Genomic DNA, 21,053 nt, shown 5'->3' on the forward strand with positions numbered 1-21,053 from the left:
ATTCGGTGCTGACGTATTACTGGTCGTTTTTCAACTATTCTGCCTGTCAACGGCCAGTAACGAGCATGCATGGAAAGATACATAATTGTATTCAATATTTATGGTCATATATTTTTCGCGTGTCATTTAATTTTGTTAATAAATAAGAGACAGATGCGTCATTGAATTGAGTTTGTTGTATTGTTCTTATAGTTTGTTATTGCATACAGGAAAATGTACCGTTTTCCTTATCCAAATTAGAATATGTTATTTTGTATTTTATGTGTAGTACAGGTAAAATACTAATAAATAATACCTGTAACATATTTTAAACTAGTTTTTTTAAATTATAAATGGGTCAAACAGTCTATTAGTATCGTTATTATTTACATTTTTATTAATTTAAAAGAATTTCTTAAGAAAACAATTACGCTACACACACAAAAAGCAACAAACTTGAACAGTTTTGAAACTCATTCGCGTAATCAAAGACGTAACTACAAACAGTTCTAAACTCAAAATTCGTACTTGCCTTAAGCACGTGTGATAATGAATTCCAAGGAACAGTGAACTGGCACTTAATGGAGTTACGAAAGTGATCAATCGTAAATGTTCTGTGTGAAGTTGCGTAGAAGTCGCGGGTACAGCGGTGCGGCGACGGCCGGCTTCCACGGACCGCACGCGCTGACTGAGCTACGGGCTACGAACTACGGGCTACGCGCTACGAGGACCAACAGATACCGATACGCTGACGATAGTTCAATTTGGGTATTTGTTACTGGAAAAGTTAATCAACCTTCTTACAGTTTTAATGGGATTATAGAGGAATTTCGTCAAAGACAGCAAGTTCATGCGAACTTTTATAAACTAACAAGAAATATGGCAAATCAATCAGTTTTGCTTGATAATTAATTGTTCAAAAATTAATTTCATCTAAAGTTACCTTCCTATGCATTATTGCTTAAAAGGTGGTTTAAAAAAACCTGGGTAGTTTTTTTCAAGGTAATTAAACAAACGCAACAATAAAAAAACACGGCAATAGACTGCGCAGACTTCTCGTAAAAACAAGCGAAAGCTCTTTGCGTTTTACAAGACGGAGTGCGCCACGTGAACGGAACTAAGTTTATTGTTTCTCAAACATGAAGAAAACGGAATGCAGTAGAATCGACGTCTGACGTTCAACCGCCTACCACTTAAAGGCAGTTCAGACACGCCATTTCCTGACTACACAAGTCATAATACTGGGAAACGGTTTGTTTACTTAACTTTATTGAATGTGGGATTGGTGTTCTGGTTTTAAAAATATACCACTGGTTGTAGTTGTAAAAATTATACGTCCTCATTTCATGTTGTTGCTTTACTTATTACTATAAAATTAATATGGAGTCACTCACTACAAGTTACACACTAAAAACAATGTTTAGCCGCAACTCTCCATCGCAATTTTTGAACACACAGGTATATCAAATTTCATGCATAAAAAAAGGAATTGAAATCCACGTGTACGGAAAAATACAAACAAAAACACATGTTATATTTTTTTATGCAAAAGCCAATGTTTTGGAATTTCTGTATTTCTAAAATAGATTACTGGATTAAGTTACTTTATAACTAAGGCGTACTTTTACGATATGAGGCGTACAATCAGATTTAAAAAAAATTAAAATAGGTTCCTTAAGTAAGTCGGATGGCATGTTAAACTGTAGGTCCCGGCTGTCATTGAACATCCTTGGCAGTCGTTACGGGTAGTCAGAAGCCAGTAAGTCTGACACTAGTCTAACCAAGGGGTATCGGGTTGCCCGGGTAACTGGGTTGGGGAGGTCAGATAGGCAGTCGCTTCTTGTAAAGCACTGTTACTCAGCTGAATCCGGTTAGACTGGAAGCCGACCCCAACATGATTGGGAAAAGGCTCGGAGGATGAGGATGGATGATGGTTCCTTAAGTAGGTCGGTTCCTCAGAATCCAGTCGAAACCTCAAGAGACATCTCATACTTAGTAACATTATTACAAACACTAACAATGTGGTTTTACTATCGTCTATGTGCTCACACCCTTGGAAGCTAATAACGTATTTCCCAGCCAACTTCCCAAAGTTTCGCGCGTAATCACTATTACGCAATGTTGGATGTGCTATAGATAGTGAAATTTAAAGTTTTGGCCCTAATTCATGTCTTATGTGGCCGTCAGTATAATACTTAACAACTTAGATATATTAACCAAAGGATATAAAACTTCTTGAAGGAGTAGACGTGACCTAATGGGCAAAGCACTAACCTCTTTTTTTTTCCGACGTCAAAAATCATCAAATGACCCCTCCCGCTGTGGGTTAGCAGCGGTCAGGGAGTGTCAGACTCTTACTGACTAAAAGTCGTCGTGTTCCGTCATAGGCCTTTTATGTACCAGGGCCGCGATATCTCTTTCGAACAACCCGCAGCCCCGGAAGCACTAACCTCTCAAGTAGGTATGAGTTTTGAGGGTCCGATTCATGTGAGTCAGACAAATATAGTAAGTGATGTCAGAAATCATCAACCCTCATTGAGTAAGCGTGGTGTTCTTCTCTGAGTGAGGAGGCATGTGCCCAGCAATTAGACAATTAAAAAGCTGGCTGGTGATAATGAAACTTTATTATTTTAAGCATGAACTCCTTAGATGTCATACTCAAGTTATGCACTTCTTATACTGTTTCCATTGACCTATCCACTTTAAATCTGACATATATTTTTAAACAACACACGTAATTTAAAATAATGTCCTCTGAAAAACTAGTTTTATTTCGAAATAACAAAATCCCGTTGTCAGAGAGAATGTAGTAACACGATGAGTTATGGCCACAAAACGTGTATCCTGTTACAAAAATATCTACTCATGCAGTGAGCGAAACGATGACAAATGTTTATTATGCATTTGATAACTTAGTTGGAGCTGTGAATGGGTTGGGATCACGTGTAGAAAAAATAAATTATGACACAGGCAATTGGTTACTCTGAATAAGAATAATACATACATAGGTAATAAAGTATCAAATCAAATATAAATGAATCTCATAAAATCATAATGTTTTGTGTTATCAACCGGACACGGTTGATGTTTTAATCAACTTTCATAGATGTTAATAGGCCACTGGCTGACGATGATGAGTCGTTCCAAGTTCATTAAGTTTAGAGAAACTTAAATATTAAGCTCCAACCATTTTATAAAAACAACTACGATAAAACATCTCAGTGTTTCAAAAACATATTTTCTATTCCAATCCTACAACGGTTGTACTTACAGAACCATACGAAGCCAAGATAAATATTGAAGCAATACAGAACCCTGAAATTCAGCTATAAATTGGACGGGTAAATAATATGTAAATGAGGGTTTACATTATTGACTGGATCACACTGTTTGATACCAATACATTTACATTAAACCCTGACCTAATTGCAATTTTGATTAGCAACTCTCTACATGAGTTTTCATAAATATCAGACGTTCCTGTTTGTTTTGGATTTTATCCTGTTTACTTTTATGAAAAAGTAAATATGATGAACTAAAATATGAGCGCTTAGATGGCTTCTACGGCTATGAGAAAATCCACTCGATGCTCGTATATAATATCCTGTATCGAAGTTGGGTTTACATGAATCTCAAAGGCTTAATCTTAAACCTAGAAAAAGTAATATATGTGTCGTTTGACTATCACTAAGATTACCCGCAGACTGCAAACTTTTAGTAGAAAGTTTGGTTTATTTGGTAAGTTTCATACTGATTAGTATGAAGATGAATTTGTAGCACACACATTACAAAGATAGGTAAAGTATTTAGCTGTATCAGACCAACTCATATCATTGTTTGGAAGATCAAAATTTTCATTAAAAAAAATGACAATCATCCTGTCAACTGTCGGCCAAGCCAACTGTTTAGTCTGCACAGTTTAGTAGATCAAACGTTAGTGAAATTTTAAATTGTTCCTCTAGTGTATCCTCGATTTTTACTACTGTTAAAACAGAGTGTTAGGAAAAGCAATGACCGGACAACCTGAAAAATAATAACCCAATTGAGTCTTTAATTCTTAAAAAATCGAACTTGCAAAATAAATTATACATACATAATAAAGTGTCCAATCTTTCCTCCTTATATAAATAAAAAAAGTGGATAAAAAGGCCTACATGTTTCCATATAAAAGCTGTGTCCCACAGACACTAAAGAGGTTACACGCCATTCAATATTCAATAAAATCCGCCAGCGCTTTGAAGCGTGAAAGCGTTTTAAGTCAGATCCTATTTGGTTGGCACTTGGCATGTACACGGAACTTGGTGAATGGTCTTGCAAGACGTCAGGAAACTTTGCCGATCGCGGTTCATATATTGAATGTTATTGCTATCTAAACTTATGTCAAGTGATCATTGCAGTTTGTGTATTTTTGTGTGACAGACATATATTTGTATCAGTCTATTTATACGAGGAACGGGTTTGTATATGCAAGATAATTTTGTTCTGGCTTCATTGATTTCAAATAGATTTGCCTAAGCATCTTGGTTTTAGTCTATATGTATCTATCTGTATGATGTACGATGAAGATTTCCCATCGATAAAAGCAACGTAAGATAAAAGTTAGACTTACGAAATAAATACAATTGAATGAACTAATTTTTCACTTTTCCTTCAAAAAAAGTCAGTCAGTCAGTTAGCATCAAACGAACAAGAATAGCGCGCAAAAGCTACGTTTAGCACAAATATGTGCAGGCACTTGGTAACTGGGGCATAGTATGAACTACACTGCTGAGCATTGACCCACTGCAGATGAAAGGTCATGAGTCACCGAAGATGCTTGCCACTGACGTATTTACTCGCATATAACTCTGTTTCAATATATCTAAGGGTTTTTTATACTTCTAAAATAAATATTCGAAAAAGATGGTTCCACATTTGCACAAATTAAAAGCCACCATTTTAAATTCGTTAAATCAAAGTAAAAATGTTCTGTTACGTGTTTTAGTCGAAATACATTTTCAAGATAATTTGTGGTGAAGTTAGGCAAGTCTAACTTGTCCTATTAAATTCTTCTGCTCAAGTTATAATTTCTTTGTTAAAGCTTTTAACGACATCCTGACGAATAACTTTAGTTATCTACTGAGTTATTTTAAATTTCTTAACAAACTTTGCACTTTCATGAGCTTACTGCATAACAAAAGTGAAACTTCAAAACGCGGACATTGTGTGTTCATGTCAAAAAGTCCAGGAGATTTATTACGTTGGTTTTTGTAAATCTATACCGCGTTTTGTCGACAATATCCAATCAATGTGATTCCAATCAATCAAGATGATTTTGATGGAATATAATAGACAATGTCAATTATATTCCATCAAAATCATCCGATTCATATAGAAATGGTAAATGCGTTTCGCGTGAACAACTCTCAGGCAATGAATGGAATGGAGTGAGCGATGTAAAGCTCGTGACACACTCGAATGGCTGCGAGGGATGAACTAAGAGACGAGTGATTTGGACTCACGCGTCACTGCCGACGTTATTGCACACTCCGAGTGCCCCTTTTTGTTCTTGTTTGCCTACTGTTATATAAAAGTTTTTTTTTTAATCTACATGAGTTAGGTACCTTTACTATGATAGAAAACTGATATATATTTTAATGTCTCTAATGGGTGAGTACGTTATATAAAAATAGCATCTTCCGTGCGGTAATTGCTTAACTTAATAAAGTTATTACCTAAAGGGTAAAGCATATTTTACAAAGTTCACTAACAATATTACAATCACGATTATAAAAAAGTCTAGAGAACCCTTCTATCTGGACACCACTTTTCAAAAGCTTGAAATATAACGGTTAACCTTAAATTACATAATTAACACATTTTTATATCGTTATCATCTGATACAGAACAATAAAAACGCTTACCAATGACTACGAATGTTTGCGTAAACAAAGAAATTTTTTGTTTTTCGGCAAAATTTATAATCACCGTGTAGCGATGAATAAAGTCATAAAAAGGAAATAAGGATGAACTGTGGAAGGCTTTTTCAGCATTAATGTGTTTGCTGTGTAAATTGTGTTTTTAGTAGAAACAATGTTTTTATTAATATGTTTGTGGTATAAAAAATGCTTATTGTATTAAACTGTTACAGGTGTATTTAATGTACTTACTAGCACTACTCAAATACCTACTGATTTCCAAACTGAATTTGATAAAACTATTAACTTACATATAAGCATAAGACCCAACTTGCATTGTAACCCAAACAATGCTTGTCTTATCTCGAACACAAAGGTAGAATGAATTTCGCATAATAGGAATATAATACGAATATACACAAATGATAATAGTTATTATTTGCTGAAACTAACAAGTTGAAGCTAATCTAGCTTTCTCAGGCTTTAGTTATCCAATCAAAATGCAAATGTGCCTTCTACGACTGACTGACGTGCCATAAAATAAAACTTTAAAATTTTGCAGCCCGTCCCTTTTTTATATTAAAAAACCTCTTTTATTTAAAACCTTAGAGATTGAGAAAAAGAAAATGTGTTTTCACTTTCACACAATTAAAAAAAAAATATAATAAAAGAAACCTTTTCTTTGTAGGTAGCTCTCTACCATTGCAATTGTACCGACTCATTAATTAAAATTTTATCTCATTGTTTTATTCAGTACAATTAAATAGATAATTAGGTGTAAATAGAGGTAATAATAAAGATATATATTTTTTTATATTTAGTCATGGACTAATTTTACTAAAAAAAAAACATATAATTTCCCAACGAAACTACATATATTTTCCTCCAATTTTACCACCGAGATTATATTTTAATACGCAAACCAAGTAATTTACAGGGACTACACAGACACAGGATGTTGCTTAAATCATTGCACGTGTTTCTGACATCCTAGAAACTCAAAATATACACACATATTATCTTCATATGCACCTGCATGTACCTTTATACGTAAACCAGTTTCTGCAACTGAATACGTCCTCTAGAAATTAGGGTGCATTATGCTATATTAATTTTCTATCACTATAGAACATACCCAAGAGCTGTATGTACAATTTTATCGAAATCGGTTGAGTATTTTAGTCATGGTATGAACGTGGACGGATATGGTGGAAGAACGATGGTGGATTGTGTGAAAGTCGATATGGATAGTAGGAGTGTGGCTTGTGAGATGACGGCAAATAGAAGAGTATGGAAGAAGAAAACATGCTGCACCAAATAATATTGGGATAAGGGCAGGAGTATGATGATGGTTGAGTATTTTAGTCTTGAAAGGTACAACTCGCTTTTTATACTTACGTTAATTCCAGCCACTCGACTCAGTATAATGTCTAGTCTGCAAAAAATATACGAATGAAAAGAGATAATTTGCGACATTCATCTGATGACAGCCACTTAAAATAAATGAAGTTTTTTATACTATTCCTCACGCTTTTGTGCCATATTTTAAAAAATTGTTAGAGATGATTTCAAAGTTTGTTTACCTACGCAAGATTTTTTATTTAATAGAAAATCGTTCTTGAATTGTGATTAAGTCTAGATTCCAAAACTATTTTAATAAATAAATATGACACGTAATCTGACATCCTAAGAAAGAATTTATGATGACCACCCAGACTCTTAATAAATAATTACTAAAAAATAATTTGCTTGATCATTAAAAGTACAACAAAATAAAGCAATGAAAAGCGCTTAATTAGGTGTATTAAATATCGCAACATAATATTCACGTAATTATATAAATTTAAAACAAAACTTTTTGCTCATTATCTCCGTTACAAAGGTCCACGCAGTGACGATTATTCAAAATTATCTTAAAACGATGTTCTTATCCTTGCAGTGAGCTAATGGACGTGACAGACCTTCGTGGGTGATTACAAGCAGACACACCACTTACTAACAAAGAGTATAAAATAGGAATATTCAGAAACTCCACTTCACACGTAAGTAGTTCTAGTTTTGAGATCGTAAACCGAGAATGGGTTATTATGCTCAGCATTCGAAATAAACTATTAATTTAATTTAATACTGGCACCAAGATTTTGTGGTATCACTGTTATGTATTTAATCCATATACTCGAATTTGTACAATCGACGAGAAAATATAATGCTTATAGTAGCAGAGTTTTGAACAAAAATCGATGAGTCTTTTTATATCATGAGAAATATTTTTAATTGTTCCATCGACATATTCAGACATATTGCAAATAAAATTAGATTCCATGATAGCGTTACGTTTCATATTATTAATTTCAATGTTTTGATTTGACTAACAAAAATATTCAGTAATAAAACAAATTGCAATTCAACTGGCCAGTTTGCTGTCTGGCTAAACTGTGGAGCTCCCATCGTACTTTTCATTTTAAATAAAATGCAAGTCCTTTGTCTAATTAGGACTAGCTTTCAGCTGAGCTCTCGATACTCGACTGTCTTATTTAATTTTAATGTCATAAAGAGGTAACCCACCCAAAACAAAAATGTGAAAGACTGCCAAGTTCGATAATATGGGAATGCTTCGCCTATAAAAGAAGTGAGATCTGAATAAGTACCAAGTTCCATACACATACCTCAGTTAAAAATAGTTACTTTTTAATGATGACTTGGCAAGTTTTCATACACCTTGTTATAAACCTACTAAACGCAATGAATCAAGTATTTAATTTTCTATTAAAACTTGCCAAGTAATCATCATTAAAAAGTAACTATTTTTAACTGAGGTATGTGTATGAAACTTGGTACTTATTCAGATCTCACTTCTTTTATAGGCGAAGCATTCCCATATTATCGAACTTGGCAGTCTTTCACATTTTTGTTTTGGGTGGGATTTCATTTATTTTTGCAAGGTTGTTCATTTTATTTTTTTCTTATGATGAAGTTAGTTAAAGAAATGTCTCATTTATACTATCTTTTAGATTTTTTAATATGCACTATGTTTCTTACAAAGAAATTAACTAGATTAACTAAATGGACTAGATTTACCAACTGACTGACATGACATGTTATCATATATTATGTTCGTGGATCAAAGTTACACATTCGTTATTTTCGAAAGTGATTCACACTTGGCCGTTTTCAGATTTTTACTTTACTTTGACTAAATACAAACCTTTGTACCATTCGAAGATATATTATATAAATATAGATAAATTTAGTTATTTTTAGTTCCTTAGGGGTATAAATTTACACCGGGTATAAAACACCTTCATTATTTTGAAACCGACTCACACTTGGCCATTTTCAGATTTTTCCCTTTACCTTGACATAAAGACCTACCTCCATGCCAAATTTCAAGTCAATACGACCATTGGAAGTGGTCTAGGTTTTTGATGAGTGAGTCAGTGAATCAGTGAATCAGTGAATAAGTGAATCAGTCAGTGAGTGTATAGTAAAAATAGCGATTTTCTGACGTCAATATCTCAAGACCTACAATAGGTATATTAATGAAATTTTGTATTTTAGATAAGTGAGGGGGTCTCAACAGATACTAGAAATTTGATATGCGTAAATAAAATAGATTTTGAGTTACAGGGGGGTCGAATTTGGCCTGAAATGGTTCGTGTAATATAACCCACGGCCGGTGTGTCGCCTTTTTTGCTCGAACTTGGCGGACACACTGCCGTGTGTCTAGATTTGGAGCTAGTAGCCTTCCTCTTGTACTTGTAAGTCGACCTTCTTTGTATTCAGATATACAGCTGGTTTTGTGTTTATTAATGTGCTGAAATACGACCGTAGTTCAGGAAATACTGCAACCTCAGCTTGTAAACTGACCAACAGTTTGTACAACTGGTGGGATGCAATCAAAAATGAGCGAGGTACACTTGTTAGTAATATAATTAGGACATTCATTATTATTTTGCAGGCAGTAGAAGATAGTCTACTCATCTCATCATCACAATGAGTAGTAAATGGGGAGTATTCCCCCTAAAAAACCAAAACTAAAATTGTGATCACCATTCGCTACAGCACCATCACACTTTCAGCACAGATTGGAATTTGACATTGGTGCTGAAAGTAACAACAAAAAATAGAATTTTTTATTACACAATGGCAAATGGCAATGCAAGCCAGCATGAGTTTCAGTACACTTTGGTCAAAGCTCTTGTAGTACAAGTCTTGAGTACATTAACAATCCCCAATCATAATAAAACATTGTATAAAAGCACTGGGTGATGTGATTCGTGCACCAATACGCTGTAGCCATTAAACTTATAATGTAAGTTTAAGAACTTGAGTCAGCTGTTACGTGCACTGGACTGGAAATATCGTAATCGCTACATTTTAAAGGGTTCCGTCGAAGTACAGTTGACCTGTTTGATCTCTTAAAGCGAAGTTCTATAAGTATTAACGATGCTGACCTATATATAATTCTTTGAATAAGTAAGTACTACGTAAAGAGTAAGAGAAGTTTCTAATCGATCAATGCCTATAAAATATCTACTGAGAAACAAATTCAACATTATGTTAAATGCTCTTTTAGTATAAATTTTGCGTAAAAAAAGACTTCAAATACTTTTTAATTTAACTTTGCAAAAAATACTTCTTTTTCCATAAATTAAAGCTATTAAAAGTTACACGTAATTAACCTATTAAACTATGCACTTCCGCTAATTAATCACGCATATCAGGCCATATTTTATAAAAATTTACAACGTTGCATATACAACAGTCATAAAATTTAAATATTTACGTCGCCTTCATGAAATATTGCAAAGATTTTCAGAATTTAAATGTTATTAAAAAGCTCATTTCAATTAATTAAAATAGCCATAATAACAAAACAACAAAAGCTTCGATTAAAATTATTACGAATAATTTAATAAACAAAATTGGACCCGGAAAAAACGTGACCTCCCGACTGTACTGGAATCACGTTTAATATTTTCATTGCGAGTGTACATTACTGTCGGTAACAGCGCTGTGTGGCTCGTTATTGACAATAGTACGACAATTCCGTACAAATACGAGCTAATATCCTTAAAGCACTTGAGCACTGAAGTGTACCGTTTAAAAATAGTACTAAGCTTTTATGAAAATTCTGTGTACACTTTCAACGTAATTTGCTGATCTTCCGTCTTTCCAAATTGTTTAAGTGCCTTTAAGATCCATTAAGTAACAAATACTATAATGTTCTTTTACGAAGTTTGAATGTTTTAGGTAAATTAATAAGATTAAATGTTTATCTGACTAACAACCCACGAGTCTTGCTGGTATTTAAAACATTTATATTCTATTGAAGTACTTTCAAAATTAGAACACAAATCTATTCCCAATTAAACCTAACCTCCAATGTCCCAAATAACAGTTGGCAACTATAATCAGCAACAAAAAAAAACAATCCTATTTGAACAGAAAACGTGTTTGCAATACTAACAAGGACCTTTTCGATTGCACTGTTAGTTCGGCCGTAGGTAAACGACTTTATTGCATTGAGAGAAAAAATCGCTCGTTCTCCCAACGTTTCGGCGCGGGCCCGACGCCCATATATTTTCTTTATCACTACTTACACCCCTTGACCCTTTCACTCGAGTCCGATTGTTTTGAGCTTTAAAAAGCGAAATGTGTGTTTGTTATTACCGCCCAACGAATAAAACGCACACTCGTAGCTTTCTGCGACAGAATAACATTCAGGGGCCCGATTCTCCTAAGTTAATAATGTCAAAATCGAATAGAAATTGAATCGCAATATGATCGCAATAGCAGTTTTAACCATATTGAGCAGTCTGCTACTAATATAAGACCAATCGTATTCCAACGACATTCGATTGGTTTGCGATTGGTCTGCTATTTTGGTGATTTTGGTCTATACGGTAGTTTGCTCTACAATCATATTGCAATCGTAAATCATTTGCAGACAAAATGATTCATTATTGAATGACAGAAAAGGATAAAAACGTTTATTTCTAAGAAAAAATATCGGAATGCCACATACGCTTCAATCGTAATCGAGTCGGGATTGGATCGCAGTCGAACATGAATCGAATGGCGATTAAATAAAATTAGGAGAATCGGGCCCCAGTTCTCAGTTCACGAGTTATTTAACTAAGTTTCGGTGTCGCAACACATAAGGTTTGGTACAATAAAGAGAGAGCAGGATTGGCCTGATGATGCTTTTTGATGTTCACGCCACGTTGCACATTGAATGTAAGAGCGTTGCCTCCGTGGCTTTCAATGTTAAAAAGAAGTTAAATGACATGGAAAAATAGAGTTAAAATTATTTTCTAAGAATATATTTTTGGATCTCAATTTTAATAGCTTTAAAATTGGTATGATTAATATATTTTTGATGACGTCTTTACATCATAAAATCCAATGAATTGCTTTTCGGTAAATGATTTTAATTTCTAAAATTAGATTAATTAATGTGAATTTTTATTTCAATGTGTTACAAAAAAACTACGTCCCAGTTTTATGTTATAGAAGTTCACAATAGCAACGTATCATTGGGTCCACTCACAGTTTTCCATTAGAACGATCGGACGGCTATATGCAGACACGGCTTTGCTGTACGAATCACATCGAATTAATAAGAAAACAACACAAAATGGATATGACATAACAATTACACTAAAAGGATCGCCTTTCTGTGATGAGTCTCCGATTACTTGTTTCATACATCACAATCTCCCAAAATAGGTATTTCCCGTGATGTACCTGACAACGTCGAATTCAGTTTGTTTTGTTCCATTTCAGTATCTCACGACCCACCCAAAACAAAAATGTGAAAGACTGCCAAGTTCGATTATATGGGAATGCTTCGCCTATAAAAGAAGTGAGATCTGAATAAGTACCAAGTTCCATACACATACCTCAGTTAAAAATAGTTACTTTTTAACGATGTTACTTGGCAAGTTTTCACACACCTTGTTATAAACCTACTAAACGCAATGAATCAAGTATTTAATTTTCTATTAAAACTTGCCAAGTAACATCATTAAAAAGTAAATATTTTTAACTGAGGTATGTGTATGGAACTTGGTACTTATTCAGATCTCACTTCTTTTATAGGCGAAGCATTCCCATATAATCGAACTTGGCAGTCTTTCACATTTTTGTTTTGGGTGGGATTTCATTTATTTTTGTAAGGTTGTTTATTTTATTTTTTTCTTATAATTAAGTTAGTTAAGGAAATGTCTCATTTATACTATCTTTCAGATTTTTGAATATGCACTATGCTTCTTACAAAGAAATGAACTAGATTAACTAAATGGACTAGATTTACCAACTGACTGACATGACATGTTATCATATAAACTCTTTTGCAAAAAAAACGGGCACCTATGCAAAATCTTAGTTTTAAGGACTTTACGTGTATTTCAAAGGGTTTTAATGATTGTAGTATGTTTCTAGCATCAAAAGAGTTAGCCGAGCATGCGTGAGAGTTTATTCTAAATTTGAATTTTGTACAATTGCTAAGAAATTGGTTAAACCTTGTTTTGGACTAATTGCTGGCAGAAAGTTCGTCGGTGTTTTGAAAAGTTTTTGAAGTGATTTTCAGAAAAATGATAATGCAGTTTTAATTAATGATTAATGTCCTTTTTTTTTAGATCAAAACATTTTTGAAAAACTATGCGTATTTGATAAAATTTTCACCTGCTCTAAATGGGCTATACTGATGATTGATGGCAATGTTAAGAGTTTCGGTTCTATTGTTTAGATATTGTACCCACGTGTTTTAAAATATCGCTTTTTCTTAAATAAACACTATTTAGAAGAGTATCAGAACCTTTGGCTGCGACAAAACAAAATTAAAGTAAACAGTGCCGATCACAACCCGTCTCCTATCGGACTTTGACATTTTCAAAAGTCTTGAAATTCTACAAAATACAGAAAATAGCGCATAGACTGTGAGCACGAGGTCTTAAGGTCTCGTATTTACTGTTTTTTAAACAACCTCGTCTCTTGGGAAACTCCGTAGACCTCTGAAGATCTATGAGTCTGAGCGTTCAAATAGCGTGTTTTCATCCCACGGATATTTAATTAAATAAACTTGCCTAAACTGAGATTTTCTGGCATCTGCAGCACTTTCCTGCTTAAATCATAACAATAATTGGCTAGCTGCTCATTTCTTAAGAAACATACGTTTGGCCAATAATTTTGAATTCTTGACTCCCTTTCAGCTCAATCTTTGTTTAGTAACCCGATACCTATGGAGTTATCGAGAGCTTCAACGAGGCAATAATTTGACTTTTTAGATAGCTTTAACTCTCCTCATCATTTTTCATGTGGTTAATTTTAACATTTATCACAAAATTTGGTATTTTTTAAATGTCAAAGTCCGATAGGAGACGGGTTGTAATCGGCACTGTTTACTTTAATTTTGTTTTGTCGCAGCCAAAGGTTCTGATACTCTTCTAAATAGTGTTTATTTAAGAAAAAGCGATATTTTAAAACACGGGGGTACAATATCTAAACAATAGAACGCTTTACACTAAAATACCGAAACTCTTAACATTGCCATCAATCATCAGTATAGCCCATTTAGAGCAGGTGAAAATTTTATCAAATACGCATAGTTTTTCAAAAATGTTTTGATCTAACAAAAAAGTACATTAATCATTAATTAAAACTGCATTATCATTTTTCTGAAAATCACTTCAAAAACTTTTCAAAACACCGACGAACTTTCTGCCAGCAATTAGTCCAAAACAAGGTTTAACCAATTTCTTAGCAATTGTACAAAATTCAAATTTAGAATAAACTCTCACGCATGCTCGGCTAACTCTTTTGATGCTAGAAACATACTACAATCATTAAAACCCTTTGAAATACACGTAAAGTCCTTAAAACTAAGATTTCGCATAGGTGCCCGTTTTTTTTGCAAAAGAGTGTATTATGTTCGTGGATCAAAGTTACACATTCGTTATTTTCGAAAGTGGCTCACACTTGGCCTTTTTCAAATTTATACTTTACTTTGACTAAATACAAACCTTTGTAACGAATTTCAGATCGGTACGACCATTCGAAGATATATTATATAAATATAGATACATTTAGTCCGTTTTAGTTCCTTAGGGGTATTTTACACCGGGTATAAATTTCCACCTTCATCATTTTGAAACCGACTCACACTTGGCCATTTTCTGATTTTTCCCTTTACCTTGACATAAAGACCTACCTCCATGCCAAATTTCAAGTCAATACGACCATTGGAAGTGGTCTAGGTTTTTGATGAGTGAGTCAGTCAGTCAGTGAGTGTATAGTAAAAATAGCGATTTTCTGACGTCAATATCTCAAGACCTACAATAGGTATATTAATGAAATTTTGTATTTTAGATAAGTGAGGGGGTCTCAACAGATACTAGAAATTTGATATGCGTAAATAAAATAGATTTTGAGTTATAGGGGGGTCGAATTTGGCCCGAAATGGTTCGTGTAATATAACCCACGGCCGGTGTGTCGCTTTTTTTGCTCGAACTTGGCGGACACACTGCCGTGTGTCTAGATAAAGCAAGCTAACTATCAAAAATATTTTTATATTTTTTCGTGACTGAAAATGTAATCCAAAATCTAAAGCTAATATTGTATATTTCCCCCCAGTTATGTTACTTTAATCCGACACACGCCATTATTTAATATCTACAAGGTGTCGTGAGCTTTCCTTATAACACTACAGTGGATTATTCTTTCACAATATTGTATATTATTTCCTAGCTTGACGTGTTCAATATATTGCATTAGTGTCGGGTCGCGGCACACACGTGCTATCGCCGACTGTCAGCGAACTGTGATTGTCGAGCCGACTCTACCCTACATGTTCCTATTCATGAACACAACACCACGTTTTTTCACTCTTTCATTATTTTCTCTTTGCAAACGAACTAATGTGACTTTGTGCTTTGATAACAAATTAGCTACGCATGACTTTATAGACGCACAATTCCAACGATTTCTAATTAAAAACCAGTGATTCAACAAAGTAAATTCATGCGGAAACTCTAATTACTTTCGATGCCCAGAAACCGTTTTACAATATTGGAGTAACCGAAAAAAAATATCTACTTTACCGCGTAAAGCCTACAATCGTGAGAAAGCCGAGACGCCCGGCCAATTGACATTTCCAATCAACTTTTTTTCAAGCCAATTATCGTCGATCGTTTTCTTTCGCAGACCGCTTCCTCAGCTACTGAAGAGGAATAAAAGTGAGCTAATGAAATAATAGAGGCCAGCAGTCGTCCGTGACGGGAACTATCTCCGTTAATTAACGTCCATTCGTAATGTTTACCTACATGAACAATATTCAATTATTGTCCGCTTTATCGGACACCGCAGGCTCTGCGAAAAAAGCACTCGTGAATATTGTCAATAGGTTTACGTACCTGTCAGCACAGTGCTCGCCGCGATTGTTAAATGTCACTTCACTAGCGGTAATTTTAAAGTGGCTGTAGAAACAAAATGTTTTATTATCTTTATTTTCCTCGTCGTTCAATAGCTCCATTGCAAATTTCTGATGCAGCACCAGCTGACGGTTCGTTATTTTAGCTACTAACAGGATAATTGGGATTATTTCAGCACTGATGACATAATAGAGTGACCTTTTGACAATAAATCAATATTCTAGACTTTGCTCAAAGTGACCAGTCGTTAGAAAAATATGTCAAATGTTAAATCAAACCGTGTATGGGAAACATCATGGGGTTTCAGCGGGCGGTCATTTTTATTTCATTACGTTGGCGATGGCACGGCGTCCGTTTACATCCAATTTTATCAGTATCACTCCCGGATGACCATCTCACTCACCATAACATGTCTATAGGTAGATGCACTGAAGGTGACCTTTTTTAACACGTAGGTAATAATTTAATATGATATCCTATGAAATAATATATTGCAACGTTTCATAGAATGTCGAATGACAAAGTAGTTCATTATTGCTACAGATGATCGATGATATTGATGTAATGACAATCTTATCTTATTTTTGCAAGCCATACATCATCAAAGGCTCGATGTTTTGGCCCGGATTCAACCTTTATTATTACCTATTTCTAAATTGTAGTAAGTACTAACAAAGTAAAATAAGTAAAAATACTACTGTCGTACACCAGTTATTGCACGCGAATTTCCAATAAGATTCCGATCCACGGCGGAATAGTGAGGGGGAAGCGTTCATACGCACGAACGCCATATCGATGTAGAAACCCACTGACAGTTCATTAATTAACTTGCTTTACTGGATAAATAAGAACGTGAGGGAACGGATACCGTCTATAGTGTCGGTGTCACTATAGCTGCGGGCGAAAAGTATCGATTTAGATGAGTTTTCGTCACTAGGCGCCTCGGAAAATAAAGTTAAGTAGGTTTTTATTTAAATGCGATTTATCCTTTGCCAATATAATCATTTATCAGTTTTAGGATATAAATTAGCGGCATTAAATATATTTTAATCCATTAAGATTTGGCATTCAATTTTAGTAACTCAACTCTATAAAATACACTAGTATTTCATAGAGTTGTTTAAAATGTTTGTACATTAAATACTTACATAAAGTGCTAGTATTTTCTAAGTTTGAGAATCACTCGTAAAATTTTTATATGGTCAATGTAGAAATGGCTTGGACTCCAGCAACGGCTACCTAGGACATTTTAATTTTATATAACTGTTCAAGCACAGCTGGGTTTTATCGCTAGTCATATCGTAAAACAAAATTTCCCCCCAAAAATTGCTTTATTTTTAGGTCAATAGGTTGTAAGTAAGCAGCGTAGTATTAAACCCTTTTACAGGACATTTATTTTGTGAGAAATTGCTGCTATAATATTTTGCATTCTAATTCTGGCGACTACAAGAAACACAAACGAGAGATTTCTGAAATTTTATTTGGGTTGGTCTAAAAACAGTTCCGTACCAGCAATTCACTCATCGGAACTGAACTTTCAACTGTCTTTCCTATGATCCCAACAAATACAAGATGAAGGTGACTTTGTACGGTACCACTTTGTAACTTATTACAACCAAGCATGCCATGTTTAGGCCATTAAGTTCTTCAGGAAAAGTCGTTCGACGGAAGCTTTCAGAAATATATCTTTAACAGCATTCTTTATCGGGAGCACTTCATTAAAATCTCATTATAAAATATTCACAAGAGGGTCATAAATATCGAACAGAAAATAGGTTTCTACATTTTCCAATATCGCGAACGTATGCGTAATCTATCCTTTATCACGCATTTCAACAACTTTTTGGAGTGTCGGATTTTTTGGGTGAAAACTATTTGTCTCAGTATATCAGTGACAAAACGTAGCGAAGCCCGCTCGTTAATCAAACTCTAGGCCGACAAACATTACTGACAAATAGATTTTCTTTCGCAAAATCTTAATAGTAGGCGGCGAACAGTAAAATGATTTAAAGTATCATCACGCCTCCATTATCAAAGTAGGTTCTTTAATGTCTTTAGGCTACATTATAGTGTCGTTACCTTTTATGCTCGTGACAATATTTTGCTGGACAAATTTTGTTCGAAGTTTAGAAGAAAGACGAGATACTTTTGTTGTATATAATAGTTGTTTGTGATTATAATAAATCAAAACAAGTAAATAACTTCAAGATTAATTTCAAAGAGTAATTACTCATCTTCATTTATCAGTTGCACGTGTGTCTGAAAATTATCTAAACAATGTAGGTAATTGCCCGTTGCAGGTTCAATCTACATAGCTTTGAACATTATCAAGGCGAGGTCAATGAACAAAACTTGACAATAACAAAAACTGTTCAAGCCGCAACACCAACATTATTTTTGTAAAAGAAATGCCTGTTTAAACTCGTTCGGAAGAATTTTTGTTCCTCTTACAATATATTCAGGGGTGTAAGGTCGTCTATTATTCTAAGCCCTTGTTGTGGAAGCTGTGGTCCCACGCAGAGCCCTTTACATGAAAATAGAATATCCTCTCAGCCTTCCCACCAGCGGGGTACAGCCTAAGCAGATTGTCCGAGTTATAAATGAGCCAATTCCGAGGGAAAGGCGATCAAAAAAATACTTTAGGGGATTCTCAAACAAAATCTTCTCAATTAACCGCTTTAGTGTACGCGAGAGGCCAAAGCACGTGTTTTGCATAATTTAATTACGGCCATCTGTTATAATGTGTGCGAAACTACTAAATAACGGTAATCGTTTGGTCATGCGGGATTAGGGCTCAGTGAGAAAATTGTGCTATGAAGAGCATCGTAGCTGGAAAATGGTATCTAAACCAAAAGCCACTTAAATATAAAATGTATGCACTTTCTATACTATATATAATATTAGAAACATTGTTTGTTTGGTTGTAATGGATAAACTCAAAAACTACTGGACCGATTTTAAATATTCTTTCACCATTAGAAAACTATATTATCTGCGAGTAACATAAGCTATATTTTTACGTACATACTTTTTAAACTATAGGTACATCACACACACACACACTATTGATATATTTAACAAATTGATAGATTCATCACAGCTTTGAATTATCGGAACCATGTGCCTGCCCGAAAAAGGAAGCGTTTTAGGGATAGTGTCTTTGTTGTTTGCATAAGTGCTCATAAAATTTGAAACTGTCTATGACCGATACTCAAGATCGCCTGCAGAGATTGTTGCATTAAAAATCAGGAAAAATCTTTGCCATAAAAATTTTCATCGACACTTACATATATTCATTTCGACAGTGTAGCGATAATATCTTAGAGAATGTGTATTTGTTCTCTTCATAGAAAAATCGTTGTTGCCATATTCTGTTCCATGAAGCAAAATGTTCTCATATTGCACCAATAGATAAATCTTGGTAAAAGACAGGTAGCTCCAGTTATCGCCTTTAAAGGAAATGCTGCAGTCAAAGATTTTACAAAGTAAGAATTTTACGATTCGTACGTCCTCTATTTTATGTATTTTTTTGGGATTGTGACTGGGACATTGCATGGATTTTTGTTCAGAATATTGGTGGCAATAAAATGTACAGTGTACAGTGCAATTATGGACAGTTGTGCATAGAAATATCTTCATTCTCTTGTGTTGTTTTTTGAGACCGGTTGGGGTTTTTATCCAACATCCCAAAAAGGAGGTTCACAATTCGTATGTTTGTATGTTTTCCACATAACCGCGGATAACCCAACTTCATAAACTCCGACAGCTTTTTTAAATCATTTCACAGTTCGTATTGCCCAGCGCTCTATATCAGCAAAATGATCCTTTAAATACATTTCCCACTAGGTACGTACTACAAAGGCTGTAAACAAGCTCCCACTTACATCACAATACTTCCTACAGCCGACACAGAACATGACAGCAGCAGATAGGCAATCCGATGGTATCACACGTGCGCTGCAACTTGTGACAGACTTATTAATGTGATGATGTTATTGACTTTATAATGAACTAGTGGTGCGCTTGTTGTAGGTAGAAACCTAATCGTTTATAGGTATGTCGAATAAAGTCTGAAATTATTGTTGGTCTTTCTAAGTATTCCAGCATTTTACCCAAAAGGTAGTAAGTATATCTCAAAGTTATGAAAAAAAAGTTTTAGGTGAAAAATTTCTTTTAGGTGTTAATATAACAAATCACTCTAAATTAACTTGAATCCCAACTTCATAAACATATACAAGGTTTTTAAATCTTTCCACAAGTACGTAATTGCCCAGTGTTCTAAATTCGAAATATAAAAATCATCTAATCGTTTATTCGTCGATTGAATAAGTATAGCGCAGATTCCAATAGTTTCCTCAGTAGATCTCGTATAAATTATTTAAAAATATATATATGCATTCTGAATCTTACTGGATCTTACTATAGGTACATGTAAAATAACAATACATATGTAGGTAGGTACCTACCTAATTCATTTCTAAAATTAACTTATATCTCACTAAAGCGTACAACATAAATTCCTCATTGTTGAGTCTATTCCTTACTAAGTATAGGTAACTAAAGCAAACATTGGATGCTTAATCAAACCGTAAAATTTGAATAGATTTACATGAAATTTGAGACGACAGAGTTAGTCGGAAGTCGGAAGGAACTATCTCGTATTTCGTTATCAAAGGATTGACAAGTTATTACGAATGAGTTTCTTGTCTCTAAACTTCCTAAGCTATTTATTTATATTTTAAGT

At 34.2% G+C, this 21,053-nt stretch overlaps 2 protein-coding genes across 2 annotated transcripts in view; one reads left to right on the top strand and one right to left on the bottom strand.

Moving 5' to 3' along the window:
* The window catches only part of LOC110380494 (uncharacterized), a 110,290-nt gene extending 109,636 nt beyond the window's left edge, over positions 1-654 (bottom strand). Inside the window, exon 1 of the mRNA XM_049836326.2 lies at positions 512-654. The gene's annotated coding sequence lies outside the window, so the exon portion shown is untranslated. The remainder of the gene's footprint in view (positions 1-511) is intronic.
* The window catches only part of LOC110380488 (cullin-associated NEDD8-dissociated protein 1), a 574,273-nt gene that overhangs the window by 193,160 nt on the left and 360,060 nt on the right, over positions 1-21,053 (top strand). The window lies entirely within an intron of this gene.

Source organism: Helicoverpa armigera, chromosome 3, assembly GCF_030705265.1.
Source record: "Helicoverpa armigera isolate CAAS_96S chromosome 3, ASM3070526v1, whole genome shotgun sequence".
Lineage (NCBI taxonomy): Eukaryota > Metazoa > Arthropoda > Insecta > Lepidoptera > Noctuidae > Helicoverpa > Helicoverpa armigera.